Below are 27,710 nucleotides of genomic sequence, written 5' to 3'. Positions count from 1 at the left end.
AATTGCGGCCGTAAATGGATTTGCCAAACGGTTAGGAACCAAACCTGTTGAGGCAATTCTGAACATCTATAAAGCTAAATGTATCGCAATTGCCACATATGGCTCCTCTATCTGGGGGTATAGAGCCATGGAGGGGAGGGGATACAGCTAGAGGAGAATACATTTGTACGGGGTATATTATCGGTTCCCCAATCAACACCCACCTATGCTGTACATCAGGAACTGGGGGTGGGTTATATAACCGATACACTCAGGTTGGCGGCAGTTATTTTTTGGCTTAAATTGTGGCTTAATCCAGAATTAGACCTTAATCACAGATTGATCAGGGATTGTCTCACTTTGGATGGTGTACATAAGGTTAGGTGGCTTGTTTATGTAAGGGAAACACTGGTAACTGTTGGTCGACAGGACCTTTATGATGAACCTGGGTTGATCACGAAAATGGATCCCAGCGGGGTGAAGAAACAGCTTTTAAATTTGTGGGCAGTACAACGGGAGGAATTGGAGCTAAAAAAAGTAACGGTAAAAGCCCATTATCTTTTAAAAACTATGCCGTCGATGGAACCTTACCTGAAAACTGTGACTAGGCCTTTCCATCGTATACTCCTTATACGCTTCCGTTTTAATTTAATTCACCTCTCACTGGGAAATTCCAAGGGGTGGTGCAGGCTGGAAGAACTAGGACCATGCACTTGCGATAATTTTTCAGCCCAGGACACAATGCTTTTAATAATGTTCTGTGACTTGTATAGTGACATCAGGAAGAGGTTTCTTTTTCCCTTACTAAAAAGAAAGGGTTTTATCCAAGTTAAGCCAGCCTTATTGTACTTACAGTTACTAAGTGACCCCAATGAGATTTTTTATATAGCCAGTTTTCTTACGGCAGCTGTCCGGTTGAGAAATAGCCGTGAGAAGAGCCCATAATTAATTAATGAGGTTTTAATTTTGATTTTATCCTTTTAAACTTGGTTTTTATGACTGGTATTTTTTAATTAATTTTATATCAAATATCTTGGATGTATTGTTACTTTTGTCCCGTAAATGCACTTTACCTGGCCAGTACTGTATTGCGTTCTTTGCACATAGCCTGCCCACTGCCGGTTTGTATAACACTATGGACACTTTATATTGTATTTTTGCACATATATGTATGTATCTATTTTGTGTCTGTACTTTTATGGTTTTAACTTAACCGAATAAAGTGGTTTGACTGACTGACTGACTGACATCGGTCCGTACCCCATCGAGAAGTGCATCAAGCCGGTGGCTATGAAGTTGAAGCTACCAAGGCACCTGCGGATCCATCCGGTGTTCCATGTGTCCCTGCTGAAGCCGTCCTTGTCTTCGGTGAGAAGACTTCCTCCGCCTCTTTTGGTGCATGATGGGTTGGAGTATGAGGTGGAGAGCATCCTGGATTCGAGATGGCAGGGGCACAGCCTTCGTTATCTGGTTGCATGGAAGGGGTATGGCCCTGATGAAAATATCTGGGAATCTGCGTCAGATGTGCATGCGCCACGTTTGGTGGCATTGTAACATAGGAGGTACCCGCGGCGACCTGGCCCTTTGAGGCGCTCTCGGTGAGGGGGGATGTACTGTTAAGGTTATCAAGAAGAGCGTCTCGTGTATTCTGGACACTGCGGTGAGACACAGATCGGGATACGTAAGAAAACTACAAATCCCAGAAGTCTTAGCAACAATCAGGAAGATGGGCAGTTCTATATAGGCGTACACTTCCTGTAGCCTGTGTCGGATATTTTGGAGTTCTGCGACCCTTGCGGAGGAGTTCTGATCCTGTCTTGAGCAATTCTTGATTCCTGGGTAAGGAAAGCTTCCTGGCCTTTCTCGTAGTGAACTTCGTGATACAATGAAGTTCGGCATTTGCGTCCTGTTTTCTGGCGTTTGTCCTCCGTTGGCGAGTCCTTCCTCGACTCATGCGGAGGACGGTTTGTTATTTTTCATTGTGTTGTGGGCCCTAGAGTGCGCCTGCTTTGCCCTCCGTTGGACAAGTCTTTTCCCTCACGGTTCATGCGGAGGATGAACTGTGTTTGTTTTTGCCAAAGACCCGATACTGATTCATCGTTTTGCCCTCCGTTGGGGAGCCTGCTTTGCAAAGGCTCATGTGGGGGACGATATCGCACCTACCTGTAGTGGCAATTTACCAGGCTTGGTAAATCGCTCCTCTGTTGGAGAGCCAGCGTCTTGCGGTTCATGCAGAGGACCTTCATAGGATATTACGGCAGCAGTATTTTCAAGTCCACATTAGGACAACGGAGTACACTCACCTGGTGTTGGAACATCTTGGGATCTTATCTAAATGGGACATCAGTCGTTCTCTGGTGCAGGTACTGTATGTTAATATGTATACAACGGGTGACGTAACCCTTTATGGAGTATTGTTTACTAACAGTCAACTGTTAGGTGTTGTAGGGCTACAAGGAAACTGCCAAGGAAGATCCCCTTTCCAGCTATAGATATTTCTCTAAGGTGTATGTATAAGCTCTACAAGTAATTACCATTTTCAAGAAGCATATAGGACAGTGGGTAACAGTTGTTGTTCTTTGTGTGTTGCAGTGGGGAGTAGCGCAGTCCACATCCTTAAAGGGCCATTGAAGCTTGTGAAGAGTCTTATCTTCTACTTTTCAGTTGCATTCTTTTACTTTACAGGTAGAGTATATGAGGGTAAATATGAGGGTATAGCTTTTTGTGTATTATGTATTGTTAAGATCAGAATAGAATAGGGTAATTGAAGGAAGAAGTCCAACATTCTTTGTTTGTCTTTCCAGGTCTCCCTCCCTGCTGTTCCCTTCCTTCCCTGCCTTCGCTACATCCTTCTCTGGACCAAGGCTATTATAGCATTCGGGGTTTGGATAAATCAGGAGGTGGCTCCCATTGAGCATCACGCTGATCCCGAGGACCGTGAGGATAACAGCTGTGCAAGGTATGCAGGTGATGAAACCAGCCTAGCTTGTGATTTTTTTTGTCGTCTACAAGCAGCAGGCCACTTGAGGTGGGCAATATACTGTATTAATTCTGTGACTAGTCCTGGTAGTGCAGTCTTCTAAGACCCAGCTGCTTGGTGCTACTTAAATCTTCAGGTGGTACCATGGTCTCAATCTTGATGGCTAACTCATCTTTAAAACAAGCATTTACAATGCAATAGGTCTCGCAATGAAATTGTTTTGAGCTATGGGCATTGAAAATGTTATTGTTTGTTTTTTCTTTTCGTGAAGCATTAATCAAGTAATGGCGTTGTAAATGACAGAGTATTTTACCCCCTGTTGATCCCCGCATACAGACATACATAGAAACCGCACTACAAACGGGCACACATGCATGCACACGCTGAGAAACACACATCCCCGTGAGACAGACACACTAATACATAGAGGCACACAGGTGAACGGGAGCACCGAAACACTTGATCACACACGCAGGCACACTGAGTCACAGGCACACTGAAGCTTTGGGTCCGGCAGACTAGCTGACACACCAGACACTGTCACACTGAGTAGAGGCGCACACAAGCTGAGAGGGATGTTTCAATTATCAAGCTCAAGGTGCTCACTGTAAAATTCAAGAGGAGTGGTAGACTGATGTGACATTATAAAGTTGAAACTGAAGAGTTACACACCTCTGTAACACATGCTCAGCCTCCTGAGCTAATTTTGTGTCAAGAACAGATATACCGGAGACCTTGACCCGATGCACTTCCATTGTCATTGGCAACCTGAGCCCGCATGTTGACCTCAGAAAATCAGAGCTAAAATATTCACAGTCTTCATAAAGGACAACAAAATAACACGTCAAGCTTCAGAAAAAAACTCTTTTGAATCATGGACAAATAATCAAAAAATCAAAAACAACGTACCCGAGCCTTGTGTTCGGCAAGGTTAGTATCTACTCATTAACGACTGCTGGTTCACACTCATTTTGGGATTAGGCAAAACGTCTACTTATTAGAGGGTGTATTAAAAAAGGGGGAAAAGAGGCAGGGCTTAAGGGCTAAAGCGCTTTCTTACAATTGCCCCTTGTCAGTTCATGGTCAAAACAATGTATTGAACTGGCCAGACAACAGCATGCGACTGTACGGCGATAGCTTCGCGTGTGATATTTTGAATAGTTAAGTGATGCACGACAACGGATAACGTGGGCACTTTAACTGAGAAACATTGAAATGACATCCATATGGACTACGGACCATACCATTATCTTATTCTTACATCTGCTGTTTTCCAACCTTGAGTGCATTAGGATCGCAGTACTCAGTGCCTAAAAACTTCACACCACCTCACACCGACCACTCTGGCTAGGGGACTCTGCTCCGTGGTAACTACATTGGGCATGATAAAATCAACCAAAAGCCTGGCAGTAGATTAGAATGGCCGTTTCTCTAGATTTCAATAAGGCTATTCCCAATCGCTGGTTGGCCACCATGCAAGTGAACCACGCATGATGAACGAGCTACTTTTGGCATGAACGGTAACCAAGTTTAGAAGACCAACAGTATCACAGACTCTGAAAAGTCTGCCAATAGTTGCTTTTTTTTGCAATTTTATATAGCGCTTTACATGAGTGCCATTCATATTACAGAAGGAGGCGATTATATGATTTGCCCGGAATCACAGGATGTTGAGCCGACACCGAGACTCGAACTTGGTTCTCGAATTCTCAAGTCGGCATCCCTGGCCGTTAGTCCACATCCTTTACTCACAAGTGTAACATCGAGTACTGTAGCTCGGACGTATGTCGGATCATCCGCTATCCTGAGGCTTGGCGTCGGTCAGCCAATAATTCGTCAGCGGCTCTGTACCCTACGTCACTGGAGTAGTACCGGGAAGAGAAGGAACGATCAGAGGATAAATAAAGTTCATGGGCACGTGCTCTCCTTGACCAGGACCATATGAGTTAATGTAGACATTCTTTAGAATTAACTGTGACGTGACTGAGACCAGAGCTACCAAGCCTCCTTTGGCTCTCCCCGCCCTTGAGGAACAGTATGCCAAGTTTCTTGTAGAAGTATCAATGAGCATTTTTTTTATCTCCATTAGCCATTCTTTATTATTTAATGTAGTTCTCATCCCAGCCACATTCCAAGATTTGATAATCAAACTTCCATACAAGGTAGGTTGAGAGTGGTTATTGGTGGGACTAGTGGGTATGGAAAGATAATCAACATCTGTCAGCTGCCCTTCCTCCTCTGATAGTCAATCAAGCTCACTACAGCCTCTTAAAGGTAAAAACCTATTCGATTGGGATACCGACTTATGTACATTAGAACAAGGACATTTCTTGCTATTAGAAGGTGGTTGCTCATGTACTGGATTATTATTAAAAAAAACTATGGGACAACAGTGATTATTTCATTATCATTGTAGGATACTCTAGCATATTTATTGGCAAAATGGTCTAGCAGAGCCCCTACAACGCCTGGTCTACGAAAGGTTACTTCAATGCAATAACCTGAACAATGTTAATTTGAGCCACTAACCCAGTCCACTCGTCTGATCATATTATTGTCCCGGAGCACAAGTTACTTACCTTCGGTAACGATATATCTATAAGAAACATTAGTTAGTTATAGAACCCATACCTTAGATTTGCCCCCAGGTGTCAGACTGGATCCAGAGAGTTTTTTCGTCAGCAGTACCTCTGCGCGTCTGAAGGTGGCGTCGGTCGGCTCCGCGTCTGTCGTCGTGGTCGCCAGGATGACATAGCAGCAGCTACTTAGAAGACGCCTTCGCGCTCTGACGTCAGTTCTGTACACGACTTTCCGTGCCAGAAATGCAGAGCATTGCAAGACACGGACCATTGGTGCACAAAACTAGGGCCCTGAAAGGATGTCCTTAACCTTAGAAATCAGTTCGCAGAACTGGGAGGATGGGTGGGGAGATAAGGAATCTATAACTAACTAATGTTTCTTACAGATATATCGTTACCGAAGGTAAGTAAGTTGTGCATCTGAAAGAAACAAATTAGTTATAGATTCCTTACCTTAGAATAGATACCCCAGCAATAACAACACCGGTGGGGATTTGCGAACCAGGATCACACCAGAAAATCCTGGAGAACAGGACGGCCAAAGAAGCCGGCTCTCCGGACTTGGCTGTCCAGGCAGTACTGTTTGGTAAAAATGTGCAGCGATGCCCAAGTGGCTGCCTGACAGATTGAAATGATGTATAACTCTCAGTGCAGTTTCAAGAAGATTTATTGAAGAATAGAGGCGAGTACAGAGAGCCATTGTTTTACTAAATCATCAATTTATGTATCCATTCTAGGCCACCAAAAGTCACTCCTAACTTTTCTTTTTGTAATAGTCGCTCCGAGATGACCAGAATGTGCAGCTAGGATGTTTTTCTCTCGCTAGCAAGAATGAGGAACCAACTTATCATCTCTAACTATTTTTTCATTCTCCAATGAAAGTTTGTTACTGATTTTCCAGTACATCTGAAGATCAGGTGAAAAACATCTCTCTTTAGGCCAGCCTTTCTTAATCAGAGATGCAACCTCTTTGAGCACAGGATCTTTATCAATTTGCATTTTCCAGTCATCTTCTGCAAAAGACAACTCCTCGTGACTGATAAGTGCTACAAAGCATTCTTCAACCTCGGTTTCCCAGTCTTCTTCATCTGTATCAAGAATAGGAAGTCTCGATAAACAGTCTGCCCTGCAGTTCTTCCCGCCTGGAATGTATTCTATTGTGAAACTGTATTCCAAAGGTTTTGTAGACAAACGGGCTAAACGAGCTGTTGTGCGTTTAGTGTTTTTACCCGAAAGAATATCAACTAAAGGACGATGATCAGTTTTAAGAACAAAGGATCTACTCCAAAGATATTGTTTAAATTTTCCGATGCTCCAAACACAGGCCAAAAGTTATTTTTCGATAACAGAATATTTCCGTTCAACTGGACGAAGAGTCCTTGATGCAAATCCAATTGTATTTTCTCTTCCATCGATATGTTGTGAGAGAACAGCTCCTAGGCCATATTCTGAGGCACCTACTGTAATAGTAGTTTGTCTTCCTTCTACGTGGCTTCGCATCCCAGCATCAGTCGCCAATGAAATGATGTATAACTCTCAGTACAGTTTCAAGAAGATTTATTGAAGAGTAGACGCGAGTACAGAGAGCCGTGCCTAGTACAGTTGAGAGTCAAGTAGCAACTTAAGGCTGATCTGGCAACCGAAGGAAGGCAGAGATGGCTGAAAGATAGCCCTTGCTAGTGCCCAGAGCAGAGCCCTGCTGAGCTAAAGATAGAGGAGAAACAAGAGTACTTCAGGAAGAGGGGCAGAAAGGGGATCCACAGCCTATGGTGTGTACCATGCCACAAATTTGTTCCACCTGCACGCGTATCCCGTCTTTGTGGAGGGATGCCTGGCTGCCAAGATTACGTCACCAGACTTCGGGAGGCAGGTCGAAAGACCTCAACTGCCGCTGCTCAATCTATACGCGAGGAGGTGGAGACCGGACAGGTTTGGGTGAAGGACCGTCTCCTGATGCTGCAACAGAAGATCCACACGAAGAGGCAGTCTGATCGGAGGATTGATGGCCTTGTTGAGCAGCTTGGGATACCAGACGCTTCGTGCCCAATTCAGAGCCACAAGAATGACTTGGGCCCGGTCGCACATGATTTTCTTCAGCACTCTGGGCAGAAGTGGTATAGGCGGAACGGCGTACAACAGACCTCAACTCCACTCGCATCGAAAAGCGTCACCGAGCGAGTGCCGCCTTGGAAACTCCAACGCGCAGAATTGCTGACATTGTGCGTTCTCTTTGGTGACGAATAGATCTAACCCAGGCTCTCCACACTATTGAATGAAACCTTGCACCACCTCCGAGTGAAGAAGCCATTCGTGATCCATCATGCACCTGCGGCTGAGTTCGTCTGCCCTGGTGTTCAGAGCACCGGCCAGGTGTTGAAACACCAAGGAAATGCCCTGATGTTCCAGCCATGTCCAGAGGCAGAGAGCCTCCTGACATAGGGTCCACAACCCCACCCTGCCTTGTTTGTTGCAATACCACATGGCGGTGGTGTTGTCCGTGAACACCTGCACTACCCTCCCTCGGTCAGAAGGAAGGTGCAATACAAATCGCCCGGAGCTCCAGAAGGTTGATCTGAAGCCCGGGCTCCACCGGAGACCAGAGGCCTCTGATGTCAGCCTCTCCCATGTGGCCGTCCCATCCCAGAAGGGATGCATCCGTCACCACAGTGTAGTCTGGTTGGGGACGGGAGAAGGATCTGCCATTGACCCAATCCTGGTTCGTAAGCCACCACTGCAGTTGTCGGGCAGTGCTCTCCAAGAACTGGATGCAATCGGACAGATTTCCCTGATGCTGCGCCCACTGGAACTTCAGGTCCCACTGCAGAGCCCGCATATGCCACCTGGCATGATCGACCAGCAGAATGCAGGAGGCCCTCATGAGGCCCAGCAGCCTCAGGGTCATTCTGACCGAAACCCGGGATAGAGGCTGAAGGATTGGAATCATAGCCCGAATATCCCGGACTCGCTGTTTGGGAGGATAGACCCGAAACCGCGTCGTGTCCAGAACCGCTCCGATGAAGAGGAGCTTCTGAGAGGGAATCAGGTGTGATTTTGGCACATTGATGGAGAACCCCAGCAAATGCAAGAGGTCGGCCATAGTCTGGAGGTAGGAGACGACTGCCTGGGGTGAGCCCGCCTCAACAGCCAGTTGTCGAGATAGGGGAAGACTGAAACCCCTGATCTGCACAGAAGAGTTGCGACCACCACCATCACTTTCGTGAACACCCGAGGGAAGCTGGTAAGGCCAAAGGGGAGCACGGTAAACTGAAAGTGCTCGTGGCCTACCGTGAACCGTAGGCAATGCCGGTGAGTCAGCAGGATCGGGATCTGAGAATAAGTGTCCTGCAAGTCCAACGCTACCATCCAGTCTTGGGGGTCGAGGGCAGACAAGACCAGAGCGTGCGTCAACATCTTGAACTTCTCCTTCCGGAGGAAGCGATTGACGTCCCTGAGGTCCAAGATAGGACACAGGCCCTTGTCCTTCTTGTGAACCAGAACGTAGTGGGAATAACACCCATGACTTACTTCTGGGACAGGAAAGCGCTTTATGGCTCCCTTGGCCAAGAGAAACTTCCTGCTGGAGAAGGGCCAGATGATCCTCCGACATGCAGTGGTATCGTGGTGGCATGGCTGGAGGGGTAGTCGCGAAGGGGAGGCAGTAGCCCCTTCGGATCATTTGCAAAACCACCTGTCAGACGTGATGGTGCGCCAGTGGGGGAGGTGATGGCGAATCCTGCTGCCCACTGGCGTTTGATGGGCCTGAAAGGTTGGACTAGGAGGGTTTGGAGGATGCTGCAGAGGGGGGGGGGGGGGGGTTGGTGAACTGGCTCGCTGGCCCCCAGAACCACGCCGGTTGTTTCCACGTTCCCGGCCGGGCGAAGGTTGGGTGACTTGCTGCGGCCTGTGGCCCTAGGTGGGACGTAACGGGGCATCCCTTCCATAACCACGAAAGGGGCGAAAAGCAGATAGCGCCGGACAGGTGGGGAGGCCCAAGGACTTGGCCATAGCCCGTGAGTCCTTGAAGCGCTCCAAGGCGCTGTCTGCTTTGTTGCCAAAAAGGCGACGGCCATCAAAGGGCATGTCCATCAAGGTGTTCTGGACATCCCCTAAAAAGCCAGTGGCCCTCATCCAGGTGTAGTCAGGTGTAGCGACGAAGCGCTACGGATGTTGACATTGAAATGGTCCTGCCCAGAGTCGGCGGTGTCCAGCCCACAACGGATTGTAAACTTTGCTGCATCTCTCCCGGCGGCAACAGCCTAGGAGGGCACTGCCCGGGTCTCCTCCGGGCACTGAGGCAGCACTTGCACCACCGTAACCCACACTGAGTGCGAATAACGGCCCAAGAGGCATGCGGTGTTTACGGACCACAGTCCTAAGCTGGGGGAAGAGAACATTTTCTTGCCATGGTGGTAAAGCTTGCTGGATTCCCTTTGCAGTGGAGCATTAGGGAAGGCGCTTTTGGAGGTGGAAGCTTGAACTACCAAGCTCTTAGGGGGGGTGTTGGGAGAGGAAAGTAGGGTCACCCGGAGCAGGGCGGTGGCGTCGAGCAATCATCCTGTTCACGGGAGCCTCCGTATTGGGCCTGGACCATGTGCCCAAAAGGACGTCTCTGAGGGCCTCATTAAACAGCAGCAAGGGCTCCGAAGAGCTCGCAGCCGGTTGAAGCACCTCTGTCAGGAGGTTAGGCCTGACCCTGACCATAGGAAGCTAGAAGTTGAGAGCCTCGGCCGCCCACGCAACTTCACTGTGTATGACACTCCCTCCTCCAAAGCCATAGTAGGTGGAGACAACATGCCAAGGTCAGGAGAGGTGTCAAGACCACTGGCATCCCCCAGTTCCTCTCTCCAGTCCTGCTTGGTGTCTAAATGATCAGTTAAAGGGTCACCTGACCCATCCTAGTCCTCCTCATCATCCTCTTGGTGCATTTGTTGTTGAAAAGGACCCCAGGAGTGAACAGGGGCACAAAAACCCCACCTAATGCCGGTGCGGCTCCGTGTCCACGTCGGGATGGAAGCCGGGGTCAACGCCGGCCGGGGAGCCGACCAGCGCTGAACGCGGTAGCGGCGGTGGGGTGTAACAGGGTCAACCGGCACCGATCCGGATCCAGGCCTGGATCCAAGGGAGGCCTGAGGCGCCGGGGCCGGGGCCGCCGTCAGCGAAGACCTAGGACTCCCAACTGAGTCAACGGGGCCCGAAGGCGCGCCAGCGGGGTCAGTCCCCCCAAAGATAGCATGCATCGCCTCGTAGAAGGTATGAAGCTGGGCGGGGTCGCTCGGGGTCCCGGAAAGGGAGGGAAACTCTGAGTCGACCCTTCAGGCTCCACGCGCGGAACCGCAGGTTTGTCACCACCTGCGTGCCTCGCCGGATCAGCCGACCAACGATGCTACTTAGACTTCTTCGACTTACCTGACCCCGAGAGCGGATACTTCGATGATTTCGAACTGGAATGGTGGTGGCTCCGCGACCGGTCCCTCGACCGGGACCTCAAACAGCGAGGAGCCGACTGTCAGCGCTCAAGCAGCTTTCAAGACCGCTCCCGCAAAGCCATCGAACGACAGTCGGACGGTCGTGGTCACACTCCAGGCAAAAGAGGCACACGCGGTGCAGATCCGTCACCGACATAAGTCCTTGAAACCGGGCATCCCTTGTGCACTTATTTGGAGTCGTAGACTCGAAACAAGAAGTACACAAAAGTCGAGAAAAAGTTAGTCAAAAAATGACTGAGGGTGTACCGTTCTTCCTGTACAGATCTGACGTCAGAGCGCAAGGGCGGGGTCTAAGTAGCTGCTGTGACGTCATCCCGGCGACCACGACACCACCTTCCTACGCGCAGAGGTACTGCTGAAGAAAAAACCTTCCGGATCCAGTCTGACGCCTGGGGTCAATTCTAAGGTAAGGAATCTATAACTAACATGTTTCTTTCAGATAAAGAAGATTTGTGCCACAATTAGAGTTAGTAGCAAACCAATGAACAGTATTCTTAATCGTTTACCATGGCTCTACGGATTTATCCAGCAACTTTGCTAATTTTTTTAGAGCGATAATACAGGGAGTAGCCTGTGGAGGTAAGTGTAATGAGTTCTTTAGAGGCTTACAATACTTCATATCATGTTCATTCCCATAATGTTTACCATTGGCTGCAGTCCCTAGTTGAGTTAGAATGCCTGAATTATGCTGATTGAATTGCATAATAAGCTGTGGCCAGTTGGCCTCCATTTGGGACCAGGAACACTTTATGGACTTTGTTAGTGATCTCAGGTGAACAAGACCTTTTATTTGAATCTTTGTCCGGTATTCTTCCAGGTATTATATTCAGGTGTTCATTGGGAGTCATCAAGTCTGTAATTAGTTTTGCTATATTACTAACATATGTTTTAATTGATTACATTTCCAGCTCTAATCTCCTTTCAATGCGATCGATTTTCCAGTGAAGTTTTTAAAAAAGGGTGTCAAGTCCTGGGATATCGCTTGTCGTTGATACTGCCCCTATCTTCCTTTACCTAACAGACTGCCTTTTCCCACTCTTCTTTTTTGATGTCATCGACTGTATTGGGGGTATAGAGTCAGTCTTTATAGGCTGTTGTTGCTTACATTTTTTTGCAGGTGGAGGGACCGATTCAGATTAATTTGTCAAGACAGATATTTCCAACTGCAGGTTCGAAACACATGGGCCCTCTTTAGCAGGTTCTAAACTTATGGATTTAGTTACCCTCATTTTAATATTATCTGCTGTGCTTGAATCAATCTTAGTTTGAATTATATCCTCTCTATTTTCTTTCAGAGCCATGTTTAAAGCAGTTTTGGTAGCAGCAAGACACTCCTCTGCAATTTCATTGTTAATCAGGCCCATAGCACTCTTTCATTAATTAGTAATAGGTACATTATTATATTTTGACTTTCCGCTGGCTATGGGGTTTACCACAAGCTTCCTTTTACCCATGATTAGACAATTGTTCCCTGATATAGTACTTCACCACAACAGTAAAATGCAAGCCGTCCTTACCGGCCTTTTTTTTCTAAAACCAAGGGGGGTGGCCCAACCTTGTTCGGTCGCTGATGGGCGCAGATGGGACCGCCCTTGGTCGGGCACGTCCTGCGGGCTCTTATGCGCCTCCTGGCACGAACAGATGACCAGCAGCACCTCCGGGTGCTGTGCCTGTTGGGAGTTGTAGGCAGCGTTTGTGGCAGGTGAAGGCAGCGGAGAACCGCGCTGCGGGACCCCCGGCAGGCTCTTATGCATCTCTGGCGCAAACAAATGACCAGCAGCGCCTCCTGGTGCTGTGCCTGCTGGAAGCTGTAGGCGGCGTTTGTGGCAGGTGAAGGCAGCGGAGACATGCGCTGTGGGACTCCCTGCGGGCTCCTATGCGCCTCCTGGTGCGAACAGATGACCAGCAGCGCTTCCTGGCACTGTGCCTGCTGGAAGTTGTAGGCGGCGTTTGTAGCAGGTGAAGTCAGCGGAGACCTGCGCTGTGGGACTCCCTGCGGGCTCCTATGCGCCTCCTGGTGTGAACAGATAACCAGCAGCGCCTCCTGGCGCTGAGCCTGCTGGAAGTTGTAGGCAGCGTTTGTGACTGTTGAAGGCAGCAGAGACCTGGAAGCAATACACAAACCCCCAACAACAGAGCCATTCACAGTCATGGGACCCAAGGCACTGGTAAGAAGGCACAAAGGGTTAGAACAAGAAAATACCAACTTTCTGAGAGTGAAAGTTTTAGAATTGTAAATTCTTACTTCACTATTGAACAAGACTTTAAATTACAATACATTTGAGTGCAAACAGCATATCACTAACTGTTCCCAATCCAAATGCAATAATGTAACCTATTGTTGAGAGAAATAGGCATTACAACAGTGAAAAATGACTTTAGGAGTTTTCCACTGCCAGGACACATATAATTACATATATGTCCTACATTTTAATTACAATGCACCCTGTCCTATGGGTTTTAGGGCCTACCTTAGGGGTGACGTTTAAGTTTTAAAAAGGAAGGTTTAGGCCTGGCAAAAGGTTTATTTGCCAGGTCGAAATGGAATTTACAACTGCACTGCAGGCTGCATGGCAGGCTTGAGACCTGTTTAAAAAGTTACTTTAGTTGGGGGCAGAATGAGTGCTGCAGGCAAAGTAGAAGCATTTAATTTACAGGCACTGGGTACATTTAGTACCATTTACTAGGGACTTACAAGTAAACAAAGTGTGCTAATTAGGTATAGGCCAATTTTACCAGGTTTAAAGGAGAGAGCACAAGCACATTAGCACTGGCCAACAGTGGTAAAACGCACAAAGTCCTAAAGTCAACAAAAACAAATTAAGCTGTTCCATTTCGCAATATTACTGAATTAGATAATGGACTACATTATTCAGAAAATATTCACCTTTGGTAATTTTATGTAAACTACTATGTTGTCCGAGTACATTTATATTGGAAGTCATTCTGCACTAAAGGCAATATATTTTTGGTGTAGAACTTCGAAATCAGGCAGGCCAACAGCCATCATTAGAAGAAGCAGAGTTCTAGCGATTGCCACAAGCCCTGACAGTACTCAATTTATCACATGGGCCGTGGAGAGAGAAAATGGTAACATCACTAACTAATAGTCTTCGAACCCCACTTTGCAAAGTACCAGTATAAGGGAAGAACATTAAAATGACTTTCTTTTTTAAACATTAGGCCACTGGAGACGGAAAACAACTGTAAGACTCCGACTTAATATCATTATGCACACCCACCAATGTAATGGGCTTGCCCAGGCAATGGTCATGTTATCTAAATACCCTGCATTCTGTCCCCACAGAGAACTCAAATTTAGTATCATTTAGAGCTGAATACAAGTTAGCAAAGGCATTCAATGTGCCCTGCAACTTGCACACTTTATGCATTTCTTATCCTTTCACCCTTGTCGTAACAAATGTCTTCGCAAATAATATGTTCACCTGGCCTTTAGCCGAGCGCTGTGCGGGTTAGCTGCAGAGCCTGGTCTTCAGAATAGCCTTCTACCAAACCCTCACCTCTGCTGGGGCAGACCATTGCTGCACACAGCCATTAGTTGTGTGAAATGGTGAACTGCTACAGTCAACAAAACTCCCATGGGACAAACCACCAGCCGTAAATACAGATTGCAAGTTAAACCCAATTCTGGTAACTAACACCTCATTTAAATCCGTCACCTTTACCAATGCCCCCCATATCAGATCTGCATTAAACCTGGGATCCCTGTACTTGGCTAAACTTGACATGCCAACAGAAAACTCAACAAGCAATTTCCTAACAAATGTCTTGCAGATTTGTCAATTGGTACCAAAGTTATTAGCAAATAAACAATAGATGAAATACAACATGTCAAAATATGTTAAACATGCTAGGCACCTGCTAAATTCCGTACAGCTATTTGAAATGGCGCTAAAGGTATTAACAAAATCACAGCTTTTTTGACTCCATGTCTAACACCACTCACTACTTTTACTGAAGTTGAAACCTTAAATCTGAGCACTGGGATTAACTTTCTAAAAGCTGCAAACCTTCATTAGCATTCATTATACTGTGCCAATGTTACCAGTAAATGCACATTTTTTACCATTTTGGTTTTATTTTAAAGTAAATGAAATAAAATAAAATAAATTGCTCCCTTTCTCACCAATCCCCTGGCCCAAATTTGCATAGGCTAATTATTGATAGGATGAATGTTACATCTTTGGCACCACATCCATTTCATTCTGTAGGTCTTGTTCGTACTATCCGCTCTAGCTTTTGATAGGATGTCTTTGCATTCCTCTGAGATCTTTAGATGTTGAAACTCACAGTGCTCAGGAGCCAGGCCGCTAAGTGCAAGCACTTGTCCCTAGGACATCGTCAGAAGCAACGGTATTGGCTGGAGGCGAATTGGATGGACCTCCGACAGTAGCAGAAGCTCCGTGAACCAGTGTTGCCTGGGCCACCATGGGGCTATCAGGATCATCCTGCACGGCTCCTTCTTGATCTTCATTAGAACTCGTGGCAGGAGGGGAATTGGAGGAACGGCGTAGGCAAAGACGCCTGACCATGCCATCAAAAAAGCATTCCCCCAAGATCCCCATTGGGGAAGCCAGCTTGGGAAGAACCAGCATTTCCTGTTCTCTGCTGTTGCGAAGAGGTCTACTGTCGGTTCCCCCATCTTTTGAAGATGTTGTCTAGGATACCTTGGTCGATCTCCCACTCATGGCAGGTGGATTTGAGCCTGCTGAGAGTATCTGCTTTTACGTTCTGGTCTCTTGGGAGATGTTCCGCTGTTATGGATATCTCGTGTTGCAGTGCCGATTCCCATATTTTTTGGGCCTCTTGAGACAGGGTGAGTGATCTCGTTCCACCCTGTTTGTTTAAGTAGTGATCGCTGTGTGTTGTACGTTCTTATTAACACAGCTGATCTTCTTATCCTTGGTAGGAACGCTAGCAATGCCATGCGGACGGCTCTGAGTTCCAATAAGTTGATGTGCATTTGTTGCTCGTGCAACTTCCAGCGGCCGCTGACCTGGAGGTCCTGAAGGAACGCTCCCCATCCTTCTAGGGACGCATCTGTAGTAATTACCAGTGGGGCTGGCTCTGTAAGGAATGAAAGACCCTGCGAGACGTTCCCCTTTTGGGTCCACCATGTCGCCGCTTGAACCATGATCGGCGTCACCTTGACTATGTCTTCGAAGAATCCCTCCACTTGATGCCATTGTAGATGTAGTTGCTCTTGCAACGGACGCATGCTTAACCTGCAGCAAGGTAGGAGGGGTAAGCTAGATGACATCGTTCTCAACAATGACTTGTACTTACATACTGAAAGACACTTTCTTTTTGTAAAGTCTTGGAAAGGAGATATAATTCTCAGTTGCCTTTCTTTGAAGGGGAACGCCTTGTTTACCTTGTTTGTCCAGTGTTGCTCCCAAGAAGGTGATGTTTCTTGTCGGTTGAAGGGATGATTTTTCCTTGTTTAATGTCAGGCCTAACCTGGCAAACAACTCTACGCAAGCCGTTGTTGACGATCGGGATGATGCTGCTGATGGTGCCTTGACCAACCAGTCTTCGAATAGCCGCCACTGGAGCCAGGCATTTCGTAAAAATTCTTGGGGCTGATTTCAGGCCGAACGGCAGTACCTTGAATTGGTAATGTTCTCCGGCTACCATGAACCGAAGGTACTGCCTGTGAGAAGGATGGATGGGGATGTGAGGGTACGCATCCTGTAGGTCTAATGTGGTCATATGATCTCCTGCGTCTAAAAGTAGAAGGATGTCTTGAAGAGAAACCATTCTGAAAGATTGCTTCTTGAGATAGGTGTTTAGGGATCTGTTGTCTAGAATAGGACGCCATTGGAGAACGTTTTTCTTGACTAGAAAAAAAATCGGGCGTTAAATCCCCTTCCCCTCTGGAAGTTCAGCACCGGTTCTATTGCTCCCTTTCGGAGCATTGTCCGAATCTCCCAACGCATCTGATGTAAGTGCTTGACCTCTTGATGTTTTGGTGGTGTACAAGGGGGAGTTTGTAGAAGTTCTAAAGTGTGTCCGAATTGAATTATGTTGAGGACCCATTGGTCCGTAGTTATTTGCTGCCAATTTGAGAGATAATAAGCAATCTTTCCACCCAGGGGAAAATGTGACGTAAGAGGGATAGGTGTAGCCGGATCCTGAAGGTTGTCATTGTCGTCCGGTGTTGTCTTTCCGCTGACGACCTCCTCTACCTCTAGGAGTAGATTTTGTGTAGCCTCCTGACTGGTGTTGTGTATACTGCTGACGGTAGGGCTGAGATGAGGTGGAGTAAGAAGAATATCTTCCTTGCTGGTATCCCCCTATGTAAGATGATTGGCCTCTACCTTTAGAGCCACGAAAAGGAACTTTCCTATGTTGTAGTGTTCCTAATGATTTTGCTGTATAGTGCCTCATCTATATGTTTTCCGAATAAATCCTCTCCATTGAAAGGAAGGTCCAAGATCTTATTTTAGACTTCCGGCCCAAACGCTTTTGCTCTAAGCCATCCTTGCCTGCGTAGGACTGCCGCTCCTCACAAAGATCTGAAGGCTGTGGTCGCGATGTCCATAGCACAATCTATGACTTCAGCCGAAGTCCTTTCCCCCTCTTGCAGAATCTTTCTGGCCTCCTCTCTATCAGCCTCCGGAATGCGGTCTATGTAAGGCGAGAGGTCACACCCCATCTGCCTATCGTACCTGCCCAGAATGGCCAGGGCATTCGCAGTTTTAACTAGACATATAGGAAAACCTCTTCCCCGCATTGTCCAATCTCCTAATCTCTCTGCCCGGAGGTGTCGTAATAGGAGCGAATGGATTTCTTGATTTCTGCTGAGCCGCCTGGGTTATGACTGAGTCCGGCTTGGGGTGGCCTAGAAGACAAGCTGGAGCATCGGAAGGCGCTTTATATTTTTTGTCCAGTCTGGCGAGTACTGGAGTCACCGTTGCCGGTGTCTCCATGACCTTCAGGCCTTCTTCCCATAGATGACTGACAATCGGTAGGGACTAACTGCCTTACGATAAGGTTCCTTGAAGTCCTACAAGAAACATTATGCTTTGTAAGTTGACATGGTGAGTGTGAATCTGTATGTGGCTCTCTCCATTAGATTATGAAACCACCGATGTCCTCCGGTGGTGAATCGACAGGCTTCGGTGAAGGAGAAGAAGGCGACTGAATGAGATAATCGTCACACTTTCTGCTAGGGTCCGTTATCTCTCCCTCCTCCTTATCATCATCTGTGGTCACTGGATCTTGTTGAGATCTTGATGGTAGAGATCTAGGCAAGGGCTCTGGTAAAATCTCTCGCCTTCGCACTGGTGTCCTTGGTATAGAGCGTGGTTGAGGTATAGCCACCGGTAATTCTTTAGAGGTATGAGGCACAGGATGTCTCTTTTTATAATCCTCCAGCATAAACTGCAGATCCTTTAGCAATGAAGATGGAACACTCACTATCTCCTCCTGATACTCCTGGCGGTATTGTTGCTGGGGACGATCTTGAAACTCCTCATATTCGTCCTCTGAGTCATCCTCTTGGTACTTCACATGCAACTGCGACGGGCTACTAGCTGGCCAAAAGGACCGCCATCATCCTCCCCTTCTTCTGACTCCTCCTCCAACAGGTGAGATGGTACCAGAGGTAATCACCTTACTTGGAGAGGTAAGTTCCGGGGTAATTGTTCTCTTCCTGGCAAAAACCCAGTTTTCTGGGGGGGTTTTCTCTCGTCGATGAGCCCGTCGACGAGATCGCTGTCGAAACCGCCGACGATATTATCGTCGTCGACGCTACCGTCGACGTTGCCGTTACTGTCGTCGACGATCCCGAGGTCGCTGTCGTTGTCGACGATCCCGTCGACGACGCGATCATAGCCGTAGTCATTGACGTCGTCTATGTCGTCGTCGTCACAGATCTCGGCGTCGACACGGTCGTCGACTGTGGTACCGTCGACGGGGATAAAGCCTTAGAAGTAAGTTTTACCTCAGATTTCGTCAACGATGACGTAGATTTTTCCAATCTTCCCTCAGGAGGTGTGGAGGCCGGCTTCTTGACTGAATGCTTGACCTTAGCTTGTCCTCTTGGTATGTTTTACCCCAACAAATGACCCTTGCTCTCCTTTTCCTTGCTTGGGGGAGATTTAGAGTGACTGCGCCCAGAAGACCCTAGGGTGGTCTTTTTAAGGGTCTTCTCAGGTCTTTCCCCTAAGGTATGAGCCTGAGGAGATCTGCTTCTTTTTTGAGATCTCCTAGAAGTTGAAGACTCCTCCTCACTGTCACTAGACATGACTTCCTTCCTGGCTTTTAGCTTTTGAAGCCATAGTAAAAGCCTTCCTTCACGATTCCTCAAAGTTTTATTTGAAAAGGTACGACATACCTTACAATCCTTTGCCTGGTGGTCTGGATAAAGGCAGTAGATGCAATCCTTATGAGGATTGTCTGTATAGAGCCTTTTCTTCGAATAGGTGGCACAGGCTCTAAATAAACCTTTTTTCTCCTTGTCAGCCATTGCAAAAGATGGAGAAATAGTAGGTAGTAATCCAAATGATTAAATCTGGAAAAGAAGAAACTCTCAAATCCAGACTGAGTAGAAACAGAAGAGTTTGAGCAGAGCTCAAAGGAGACTCCCTAGCACAACGTGAGGTAGAAAATCTGAGGGGAAAAAGGTTCTCTCAGGAGAGTTCTAGAGGGTGAGGAGCACTGATTGGTTCAGGGAGAAGTTTGGTCTCTTTTACATAACCAAGGTTATGGGTTGAAAAAGGGAAATGGGCCTAAGCCTCTCTTCAGTTTGCTATACTACTAAGCATTGCTTTTTTATGTACCGGAGACTCCCGTCTCGAAGACGGGGAATGAATCAGGCATGTGAATCTATGAAAGCTCCAATACTGGAGTAACCCTGAAATTGCTTTGCTGCCAGTTTGTCACGTTAACATAAATTTATTAACAAGGTTATGTTGTGATTTATTCACTCACAATGTCACTTATATGCCATTATTGTAAATTCACTTGTCACATACTGTCTTTACATTGGCGTAAATTGTTTTTAACGCTTCAATCTATGGCTCCTTCTGTCCTCTGATCATTTTTATGTATTTCCAATTGAAATTGCTCCTTGACACTTTCAATACACACCCCTGAGCATCCTTAATGCAGCGTTAATGCGCCCCACGCCGATTATTATAACTACTAGTGGTATTTCTAAGTATTATGTAGGTTGGCTTAATTCGCCTTATAACTTTTAGCGTTTGGTATTCGCACTATGGAGGTTGGCCCCTCCACCCACTACCATTTCAAAGTTAGCCTCCCTGCTTAAAATCGTCCACGGTAGTCTGCCTTCTATTTCTTGCTTTCATCCTCATCCAACATGGCCGCTGCAAAGCTGAGCCACAGGTCACTATGAATGCATGCATTCTTATTGGTTGGTTGGTTCCCAGCGATTCAGCCCCGGATCTCACCTCATTCTGGTAAACGCCTTTCCCGGTCAGCCGCCCGAACGCTTGTTCCCCCTTTGCTATGGGCCCTAAAACCTTGTCCCCCTTCTTATCTTGCAGTGCATCGCCACATAGGACTATCACTTATTACTTGCAATGCCCGATTACCTGGTTGTGCATCGCCACATGCTTTTTAAATATCCCGGGTTGTTGAAGACGCTTAATTTACTCCATCACGAATTCCACAGGTGAGGATTCTTGTAAAGCTAGTAATTTTTGTACCCTACACTGGACCAGCACAGCGGCATCTAACGTATGGTTCTCCATTCTTTTAGAACCATCTAAACAGCGTCTCCAGAGCCCCGTGAGTTTGCGTGCGTCAATTTACCCTTCCCGCTAACACCACCAAGGTGCATCTCCCGTCCATTCACCATGGCTCACCCTTCTTCAACAGCGTGCATTGTTACACGACTTCACCTATCTTCAGTTCACCCGACATAACCACAGTCTCGCTGCCTCACACGCACACCCCCTATCGTTGTCTTGCACCCAAGCTTATTCTACTGTCTGCAGTCCCCTGTGTCATGCTTCACGCTCACAACTCAGCCCTCAGGCCATGAGCCACCCGTACCCTCTGGCAAGCTCTCCCCGCTTGGCATTTCGCACGCACGTAATGCCCAGCCCTCTGCCCCTCAGCCATTTGGACCAGTTTGGCAGACTTACCACACGCTAGTTCATTAACATTCCCCCACGACTGCTCTATATCCCTTGCCATAAGCAATCCGCTTGCTTTAATCCCATCAATATTCAAATTGCCACCATGCATTACCTTACTTTCCGCCAACTCTTAGTCGGAGACACTCCACCACGTGCATGCTGTGTCGGATTCACCTCTTGTCTGCCCCTTGGCTGGCACACTGTTTTACGGCTCTCTATTAAACGTTCTCTAATCTCCTTCCCCTTTCCTCATTTTCCACAGGCTATTTCCAATTATTCAGGCTTGCACCTTAAACTGTCCTGGTGATGATCCTATTATTGTTTTTAAAGGATCGAAACGGCGTCGACTAATGTAAACAGTTTGCACGTTAATCGCACATGATTAAAAACAAGCATGGGGGCGTGGCTACGAGGGCCAGCATGGCGGACGCAGCTTAGTACAGCTCCGTCCCGCCAGCCACTAATCCGCCGATATATCCTGTCCCCCATGCCGCTTTGAAGTTCCGAAGTGCGGCGCTTGGTTCCGGACCCCTGGGGGAGGCTTCGGTGCCAGTTGCGGGACGAGGGGGGCGAACGGACGATCCACGGAGCGGAACAGCGGTTTGCGGCCTTGATTTTCAGGGACCTCAGGGCTCGCGGTGCGTGAGGCGGCCACCGAGACAGAAGAGCTGCGGGTGGGCCGGCACGTCCCGACCAGGGCTGGTTGGTGCTCCAGGCTTCCCCGGAGAGCTCCGGAAGTACGTGGGTGGCCACAGTGAGGCCTGATCCTTCCCGGGCGGCAGTACAGAGGCCCAGAAACCCTGCAGGACCAGAGGTAGGCCGTGAAACACAGTTTGGAGCTGCCTCAGACCGGTAGTCTGGTGGGGCGGAGCTTGGCAGGGGCTCGGGGGGCAGATCGGCCCTCGCAGTTGGCAGTTGGAGAGCAGGGGTGCGCCGGAGTGGGGGCGAAGCCTGACACCCCCCAAAGGGTGCTATTGTGGTGGACTGCGGCCCGGTGGGGAGCCAAGCCTACAGGGATTCCTATTCACCTGTAGGGGCCCAGGGAGCCCTGAATCCTAAGGAACACTGGCAGTGACAGCAGTGCCATGAGGAGTGGGCACCAGATTGACTGTACGTGGCACATATTCAGCGCGAATGGCCTCCATGGGCGGTGGCGGTCCCTAAGCAGTTGATTTGTGGTACTGAGATCCCTAATGCCGAGCCCTGTGGTGCAGGCCAGACCTGGGCGCCTGTGAGTAGGGTACAGTGGACGGGACTGGCGCTCCTAGCCTGGAGATAGTAGGATCCTGCACGGGGTCCACGAGAGCAGCGACGGCCCCCTCACTGTGGAGGGGTGAGGTGAAAGGTGTAGGGCCTTGGAAGTACGTGGCCGCCCAGTCCTGCCGGATCTGGACTGTGACTGTCGCCACAGAAGGGTCTGTCCACGCATTGAAGGATCTGAAGGGGAGCTGAAGGGGCGCCGGTTGACGGGACGCTTGGACTGTTGGTAAGTGTCCTAAAGTGCCGCCCAAAATGACACGAGGTGGGAGTGGAGGGAGCACCATGAAGCATGGGCCAATTGACAAATATACAGAGCCGAATGAAGGGGCCGGGGCAGCGGGAGGCCCTCCGAACCCGGGGCCTGATAACGCGACACTGCTAGCAGCCATCACCCAGTCCCGGGATATGTTAGACGCGAAGATTGGGGCGGTGGGAGCGGACGTTACCCTGCTGCGCCAAGACTTGCACAATGCTGTAGCCCGCATCACAGAAGCCGAAACAAGACTTTCGGGAGTGGAGGATGATGTGGCGACCCTGAAGCGCAAAGTAGCCAACATGGAGAGTGTACAGAAGAATCTAGCGCTCCGGGCAGAGGACGCGGAAGGGCGGGCTCGGCGAAACAACTTGCGCTTTGTTGGGCTTCCGGAGGGCTGCGAGAAGGGCAACATGGAGAAATTCCTGACACAATGGCTGACAAGTTGGCTCCCCTCGGATTCCCTATCAAACTGTTTTGTGATAGAACGGGCACCCAGGGCTCTTGTTCAGAAACCACCGGTGGGGTCCCACCCCCGACCGGTCATTGCTAAACTGTTGAACTATCATGACCGCGACACCATTTTACAACGGGCACGGGCGAAAGAACCCCCTCTCCATGAAAACCAGCGGATCCTTATTTTCCTGGACTACACAAAGATGGTGCAACAACAACGACAATCGTTTATGGTGGCAAAGGCGCGTCTGCGAGACCTCAAGCTCCCATATGCCCTACTTTATCCGGCTCGTCTGAGGGTAGTGTTCGAGTCTCGCACCCACTTTTTTGACACGCCAGGAGAGGTCTTTCAATGGAGCGACGAGACAGTGAAACTACGGGTACATACCCCACCGGGCCTGAACTCCGACGCCTCGCAGAGTGGAACACAATCGCAAACGGCCAGAGGGTCGAGGAACAGGAGAAACTGGCGTTCCAGGTCCTGAAGGCGCTCTAACTCAGGGGGGGGCGGAGGGGGGCTCGAGGGGTGCTGCTGATCCTCCCATAGTAGATCCCTGACTGTAGGTCCCTTGGGTAAGTGGATTATAGATACACCTCATGATTATAATGCACTAGGCATTGCTTCGGGGGCCTGGTGAGCGCTGTTTTGGAGGAAAGCTCAGACTAACGAGACTTTGAATGTATGATGCAGTTGCTATTCGAAGCTAGCGGGATGGGGGGATGATGGCGGCGGGTTCTTTTGGTTTGTTGGGGGGGAGGCGGGCTGATGGGTAGCGAGGGGGGGATCCATTGGTGGGGCCGGGCTCAGGTCCTATTTTGTGGGCCTAGGGCTACCTGCACCGCGATAGGTACTTCAGTGTTTTTGAGGTATGGGGTTGGGAACTGGGAGTTGGGGGGGGGCAGTTTGTTGTTTTACGAAAAGGGTCTGTTGGGGTAAGGTCACACAACAATGAGGAAGTCTTCTTGTTTTTATTTACATGCCTCTAAAGGGCCAACAGTAGGGACAATTCCTTTCATGGGTTACCGATGGTGGATGCGGAGGCTAGGGAGCTAGGCCCCGGGCCTCTCTTCGAATCCTCAGCTGGAATGTGCGGGGTATGCTGGACCAGATTAAGAGGGGCGCTGTACTGCGACAGGCTAAACGGGAGCGAGCTGATGTATTACTCCTACAAGAGACACATTTATTGGGTAACAAAACACTTTGCTTACAGCGATTTGGCTACCAACATGTTTATCATGCGGGCTTTGTCAGGGGCTCCCGGGGGGTGGCCATATTAGTGCACCGTAGACTCTCCTATGTACACGCCACTCAATGGGTAGATCCACAGGGTAGGTACATATTTATCAGGGGTAGAATTGGGAAACCCTGGTGTTTGGTAGCGTGTATGCTCCACCTCCTCTGCAGTGGTCCTTGGTAGAGAGGCTCTTTGCGCTTTGGGCCGACATTCCTGAGAAGTCAGCGGTGGTGGGGGAGTTGGAATGATATCATGGATGGGAGGGTGGATAGATGTAGACCCGGAGGTGGGCGGGGGCTACCAGCTACTATTAAAAATTGGGGGACATGGTTACAACCTTGGACTGGGTGGACACAAGGCGGTATCTACACGCACTTAAGCGGGAATACACGTACGTATCTGCAGTGCATAACTCCTTCTCTAGGTTGGATTATATCTTTGTCCCACGATCAGTCATTGGTAGGGTACGATCAGCGGCTATTTTGCCGCGTGGGCTGTCGGACCACTCCCCTGTAAGTATCGAGTGGCTGCTGGGTGGGGTGACGCAGCCATTTCGATGGCGCCTATCCACATGGCACCTTCACAATGAAGACTACCAGAAACACATGGGGGAGGCCATTACCCAATTCTTGGCGGAAAATGTAGGTTCGGTCACAGCGGCCGGGACGGTGTGGGAGGCCATGAAGCCCACGTTGCGAGGGGTGTATATTGCGTGGTGCGCGACAGCGTAAGGCAGACTTAGTACGTGCCGCGGCGGACATAGAGACCCTGGAGCGTCGTTGTAGCGTAGGTGGAGAAAGTCAGATGGTGGGGCAACTCCTCCTGGCACAGCAATCTTATTCGTCCCTGCTCCTGGAGGAGGCGCGTCAGGCGTGGCTGGCGACGCGCAGCAGAATCTGTCAATGGGGGGATAAGTCGGGAACAATGCTGCACCGGCTATGCCAGGGCACGTTCCAGGCTCAGACTTTACCGGGGCTTCTGGATGCCGCTGGGGATCCGATCACAGACCCGAAGGTGCTGGCTGAGAGTTTTGCGCTCTACTCTCCCAGTATGCCCCGAAAGAATGCCTACCAGCGGAGATGGTAGATAAATTCATAGCAGACTTGCCGCCGAGGGCAGTGTTGGACGAGGTGTGTGAGAGCCTCGAGCTCCCATTGACGGCAGAGGAGTTGAGAAGGGCCCTGGGAGAACTTAATACTGGAAAGGCTCCAGGACCCAATGGGTTTTCAAGTGAGTTCTACAAGAAATATCATCTCCACCTTGGCACGCCATACAAGGCGGCACTAGAAGAAGCGCGGGAGCGCTGCTGCCTCCCCGCAGACTGGAGACATGCTGAAGTAGTAGTATTTCAGAAGCCTGGTAGGTCTCCGGAACAACATGCTTCCTACAGGCCCATTTCTCTATTGAATGTTGAGGCCAAAATTCTAGCCAAGGCGTTTGCTAATCGTCTCCTGCCCCACATAGCGGGACTCGTTCATCCAGATCAGGCGGGTTTCATGCCACATAGGGCTACCAGACATAACATTCGCAGGGCCCATGTAGCAGTGGCGGCGGTTCACGAAACTGGGGGGCAGGCGGCAATTCTCTTAGCTGATATTGATAGGGCCTTCGACTCACTGAGCTGGGTTTACTTATTGGCGTTACTACCCCGGCTTAACCTGGGGCCTCGATTCCTGTCCTATCTGAAATTATTGTACACGGACTCAACAGCCTCGGTTAGGGTGGCAGGTGCCACATCCTCTAAATTTGCAATCGGGCGGGGTACTCGGCAGGGTTGCCCCCTTTCGCCGTACCTATTCGCCCTCGCCATGGAGCCGCTGGCGGCCTGGGTGCATATGGACGCTTAGCTTAGCGGATTCGAGTGGGAGATGGGTCCGTCCGACAGAATAGCCCTCTATGCAGACGATGTCTTATTCTTTCTTACCAACCTTAACAGATCGGGGCCCCGTATACTCGAGATAATGCAGATTTTTGGCGAAACTTCGTGCCTGTACCTGAACCCCCGTAAATCGTCTCTGTGGGTTCTTGGAGCGCAATCCGGAGTGGGGGAATGGGCTTCCACGCTATAGGTGGCAGTTGGGGGCATTAAATACCTAGGAGTGTTTATCTCAGAGGTCCCGGCGATCTCCTGGGAGCGCAACTTGGTGCCGGTATGGGACCGGGTCCGGACCGAAATGAAGACATGGTCCCGTATGCCCCTTACGATCTATGGCAGGTCGGCCATTTTTAAAATGGTGGCGCTCCCCCGTTTGCTTTATCAATTGCAGAATCATCCTTATCCGATATCACCCCAGTGGTTCCGCAAAGTGAATTCAGTGCTGGGGCAATTTCTTTGGGCTGGAGGTGTAGTGAGGGTGGCATTGCGGACGTGTTTTCTTTCAACGTATTGTGGTGGTTTAGAGACTTCCGATATCCTCTCCTACTACCAGGCCTCCCATCTCCTGGTTCTAAATGAGTGGTGGTACGGGGATAGGGGCGACCCAGCGTATGCCCTGGAACGACACCTGATGGGCTTTAACTCCCTGCATAAGATACTGTACGCGGCACGGCTTCGAAGGAGGCTGCCGCCGGCTACTCAACTAGTATTCCAGATTTGGAGACAGACGCTGCATCGCATGGGATGGAGGGGCACGTTGACTGAGGAAACCCCACTGTGGAGTAATGGATGCCTTCCTGCGCTGGAGTCCCTCCTGAGTTGCAGGGGATGGGATAATATAGGGATTTCAAGACTGGGGGATTGTCACAACTTAGGCGTTAGGGGGGAACTACAAGTCCCAGAATGCCTGGTGGTAGTCTGTTTTCCCTTTCCTTTCTTCCTTACGTTTCCTCCTCTATACCTATGCCTGAGTTGAAGCCCTCGGTGCTTGTCACCTGAGCTAGCTACTTTCCGGACCCTGGATCTTGCTTACTGATCGTCATTCAGAACTTGCAGTTTGCTGTGTTACCGTTTTGTGCAGCCGCGCTGTGTCCCGCTCTGGAACCGAGCCACCAGCCGCGCTGTGCTTTGCTTTTGTCCTGCGCCTGATTCTCGCCCTGTATTCTGTGCTGGGAGACACTGGAGAGAAGAACGGTGTTTCGCTGGGTAAACAAGCCAAGTCCCGCTTTGGCACACCTTGCTGGGAGCCGCTGAGAGCAACGCGGTGTCCCGCTGTTAAACTCTGAGAAGAGCGCCCTGGACTTACGAACTGGGGGCAAGTGGATGAAGTCAATCCAGCTCCCCTTCGTGCATCGCTGGGTTTTGTATGTTTTGTGTTTTACAGACACTAGCTAGTGTGAGACTAGCGTGGGACTGAACTTGTGTTTATTTTTACTCGCTACTTCCTGGTTAAGGATCGTGTGGTTACCTGCG

At 49.2% G+C, this 27,710-nt stretch overlaps 1 protein-coding gene across 2 annotated transcripts in view; it reads right to left on the bottom strand.

The window, feature by feature from the left end:
* The window catches only part of LOC144823539 (uncharacterized), a 290,832-nt gene that overhangs the window by 225,093 nt on the left and 38,029 nt on the right, over positions 1 to 27,710 (bottom strand). The gene's annotated exons all lie outside the window — the stretch shown is intronic.

The sequence above is a fragment of the Lissotriton helveticus genome, chromosome 3_1 (assembly GCF_964261635.1).
Source record: "Lissotriton helveticus chromosome 3_1, aLisHel1.1, whole genome shotgun sequence".
NCBI lineage: Eukaryota > Metazoa > Chordata > Amphibia > Caudata > Salamandridae > Lissotriton > Lissotriton helveticus.
The sequence above is the reverse complement of the archived record's forward strand: the minus strand, read 5'-3'. Positions and strand labels throughout refer to the sequence as shown.